Source organism: Anopheles aquasalis, chromosome 2 (assembly GCF_943734665.1).
Source record: "Anopheles aquasalis chromosome 2, idAnoAquaMG_Q_19, whole genome shotgun sequence".
NCBI lineage: Eukaryota > Metazoa > Arthropoda > Insecta > Diptera > Culicidae > Anopheles > Anopheles aquasalis.
The window spans coordinates 54,533,147-54,537,405 of NC_064877.1; the positions used below are offsets into that span (position 1 = coordinate 54,533,147).

At 38.7% G+C, this 4,259-nt stretch overlaps 1 protein-coding gene across 2 annotated transcripts in view; it reads left to right on the forward strand.

Annotated features, from left to right (window-relative positions):
- LOC126570606 (locomotion-related protein Hikaru genki-like) overlaps nucleotides 1-1,797 on the forward strand; it is a 56,028-nt gene extending 54,231 nt beyond the window's left edge. For both annotated transcript variants that reach the window (XM_050228512.1, XM_050228514.1), the window contains one exon: nucleotides 1-1,797. This exon is cut by the window's left edge and continues 850 nt beyond it. The gene's annotated coding sequence lies outside the window, so the exon portion shown is untranslated.
- The last annotated feature ends 2,462 nt before the right edge of the window (nucleotides 1,798-4,259 follow it).

A 4,259-nucleotide genomic window follows, 5' to 3' on the forward strand; every position in this document is an offset into this window, starting at 1 on the left:
AAAGTGACTAGGGTTTAAGGGTGGTAAGCTATCGATTCAATTACAATAAACGTTTGAGAGGCTGATAGGACAACCGACATCATCTGAGATGATATCCAAGGATTGAGACAGAAGCCGTTGAGTAAGTGAAGCGCATTACATTGGGAAAACAAACATCAACACGACTGTATATCTCATGTGAAATACGACACCCTTTATCAATGAGCTGGTACCGTATATAGAACCTGGTGACATCTTTCTTATATTTCTTAACGAACCATATCAGCTAATGGACAGCTATATCAACTTTAATGTACACAAACGGAGCAGTGCTAGCAATCCCCTGAGTAACCTTTACTACTGTACATTACTTATAATCCTATTTCTACTAACAGGTTGTAAAACCTGCTGGAGATGCTGGAGAGCCCACAGGGAATTAGAAGGGTGATGTATGGCCACGCACCTGCGCCATCCGCCTGAGCGAACACTCACAGTCTCCATGCTAATTTGTACTCCTGACCTTAAACACTAATCATATCCTACGATGTAATCCGACCACTAGTGCAAGCAAGTTGGATGAATCGGAGCTATATTTGAGTGCAGCCCATCCTTATCTAGCACAGTCATAAGGCGATCAGTTTTCGCAAACAACCAGCAGAACCGACGTGGTGGCCCAGCTCGTACCTATAATCAAAATGTCTATACAGATACATACCCTCTTTACAGAAGCAGAACCTTACTGAAAGCAAAGAAAAAGTCAATATTTACAAACAACCACATAGCTCTACTCACTCTCACTCAGCGTCATTCCACCAAAACGGTTAGGACAGCAACGTTTGTTAACTGTTTCGATTGTTAAACTTCCCTCGACTACGAGAAAACTCAAATATCACAGCAGCCATAAAAGCGATAAAAGTCCCCAATCCGAATGAAGGTTGTAGAAAGATCTTCAGCAGATTGCTAACTCACAACCACCACCGGTTGCTGCAACATTTACTCTCGATGTGTAAACCACTGTCCCGTTGCTGTGCTTTTTGTGGTTCCCACGGAGAGTGCTCCACTACCCTGCTACTGAACAGCCGGGAAGTTCTATCATCTTTCTCACGCAATTACCAGCAGCTGCTGGCCAAGGCCCTTCTATGTCGCCAAGGTACTGTGTATGTGTAATGGGGTATTCATTTGGCTCATTAGGCAGTACATCTTGAGCTTCTCTAAGTACCCGATCATCATTATACCATGCGGGTAAGTGCCGCCATCGAAAGTAATGTGATGTTGATTGAGCTGTGTAGAAGGCGACTAAATATAACGTCGCTGCCGTTGCGCAATCACCACAAATGGCGGCACGCTAGCGAGTCTTCTACTGGAATGGTACAGCTAATGTCTCTCCTGTGCTGGATTTTGCTTTTTTTGGAAAGAATCCGAGTAATCGGAGGCACCGGTTTGTTGTACGATATTAAAATAAACACCTTAAGCATTTACTACACCTTATTGGAACCATAGGAGGAACACGATGCATGGAAAGGGAACCATGGTAAGGTGATGAAAGTATGTCAAGGATTTTAACAATTCGAGCGCAAGATTCTCACAGGAGCGGAACTGTGCGGCAGTTTAGGGCAATGGTTTTCTACGGATAAAGCGGATATGGCCGTAGGGTGGTCATGGCATAGACAGTATTAAAATAGTGAGAGTGAGAGAAATGATGGAGCAATGAAAGAGCCGTGGCATTATCGATGCGTGTAAGCTAGCTCCATACACCTTCACCGCAGTTTATTGAAATGATCTGTAACTATACTGAGTAAGAAACACACAAAGTAAATAATAAAGAACATTTATGTAAAACAATCTTATTTTTTCAACAGCTTTTCTCTTAATTGGTTTTAATTATCAGAGATGACACGATCCAACATCGATCCAAAACGGGATAAATAACCCATCGTTCTCAATCTCCGTTATGAGGTTAATGTTGAAATGATGAAAACATGTTTCTTCATTCAATTTTTCATAATATTTTACCAATCTTCGTTTCTGATTTCTGATCATTTCTTATTTGATATGTTTTTATAAGATAAGTAATCGAATGAACGATTTTACTTAAAAGCAATGCAACATAATTAAAAAAAGTATTACTATACTTTTATACAAACTCGGTGGAGCTAACATGATAATGAAATACAGATTTTATTTTGACAATACTAATTAAAATTGATTGGGTAAGTACGGCACACGATATACATTCCTGGCATAAGAATTATTACTGGTTGTTGAAGAAATACTCCTATAGTTTAACCGCAAATCATAAATTATATGTTTAACTTTGTGTGGAAAAATGAATGTAAAACTTCAAGTTATCTCTAGTTGCCTTCGTTTTCTATTCGTCAGTCACAAAAACCGCCAATAGAAACATTTCAACTAAAACGACCATTTCGGTATATTAAAAATATTCTTTGTCTCCAAATTGTTACCTACCATATTCGCATCATTTTTTATTAGAGAATTGATTGTAAATTTATTTTTTGTCGTTATTTTTCAACACTATCCATTGTCAATATGTTTGAATGCACATCAAAATTGATTGAATATCGTTTTACGAATCCACTTGTTCAGTATCTTTATTTTATTGGACTGTTATTTTACATGTATAATATTTTGTGAAATATTCCGTATACTAAAGTAAATGGCTCAACTTATTCTCTGGTTACGTGGTTAAGGTTACATTGTATAACTTCAATATTCCCTGGTATAGTTTATTATTGACACGTTGCTGTCTGCTCGATGAGTCCAAATTATTTTCTGGCACAGCTGTTGGCAGGCAGTGAAGACACAGGATGTAGGTCGGTACAGAAGGCACACAATATTCTGAGGTTGGATGTTTGGGGGCTGCGCAATGGCTCAATGACAATCATTTTCGAATCGAAGCTGAAATGGAAAGCATGACCGAATGTTCATGGCAGACACAGTCAATCTTGTGTTATAAGACATTCTAGTTTAAAATACAGTAGCTGTGCGTAAGTGATCTAAATGGTTTACTTACTGTCGCTCGCTGATGCTCTAGTCATTATGGCGTTCTCTACATTCTTACCGCTGTCACCATTTAGCGTTTTATCGCTCCACTCGTTTCGTGCGGAAGAACTCATCACGTTCTATCTCTATATTCCTCCTCCAAAGTTGGAAGTCTAAGAAATCATTCCTTATGCAAGCTGGTGACTGAACAGAATTACCACGTGTGAGGCTCTTATTCAGATCAGAAAACTGAGCAGAGAATATTGGAATTCTCCAGCGATTGGAGTTCTTCAGCAACATGCTGAAGAGTTTGAAGTTTCATCAATCTGCCAAAAGAAATCTAAATGAAACTCACACAACTTCTCACGGGTTCTCGTGAAACTGGCGTCGAATAATTCCGATTTTAGGTTTAAATAGTTACAATTTTACACATATTTTCCTTACCCTCACTGCTGTCATGTCTTCAGAGTCTCTATCTCTTTTCATCGACCATTTGACCGCATCTTTCAACGGACAGGCTGTGCTTACCTGAGTTTAACTCTCGTGTTGCTATTGAAGGTATAATTTACCACTTTAGTTGTTTCTTATGTACGTTCGTTCTATTGCTTAGGTCCTACCTAATCATCTACCTACTACTTGAGGGATCGTCTAGGTAATAGAAGTTTCCAGAATTTCAAAAAGTCCCCAAAAATAAAAGCCTTTACTGACGGATTTTCCCTAGGAAGTTTATGACTGTAATGATCATTCTATCAGTTTCGTTTCGTCATAAGGCATGTTCAAATGCCTATGAAATTATCGTAGAGTGTACGTCAAGGAACGGGTTTTCTAACTTAGGAAAGGCGATTTTCATGTATGCCATAAAGGAGTTTTGTGATACATGATGTTCAACACCACGGAACACATTGCCAGAACAGGATGACTGAAGATGAACAGCAAACGATGTTGAACAAAGCATCAGTCCTACACCTATTCCTGTATAGAAGATCCAAACAGAAGCGAATCCATAGACTATTGAGGATTAACAGATCCAAGAAGATTATTGGCCGTTGATGTCACGCTTTCATAAAAAAATTAGCGAATCTCAATGCAGGTTTGAAATTAGATATATTTTGATATGCTGTTATTGATATGTACTTAAAACGTAATGTTTCACAACATTTGCAAATTTTAAGGTGTAAAACCGTTCGCAAAACTTGGGTTGGAAAATCCCAACCTAAACGATGTTGTCCGAGGGGTATATATTCACTATACCTGAAGTCAGTACGAGTTAAAGGTAGTCA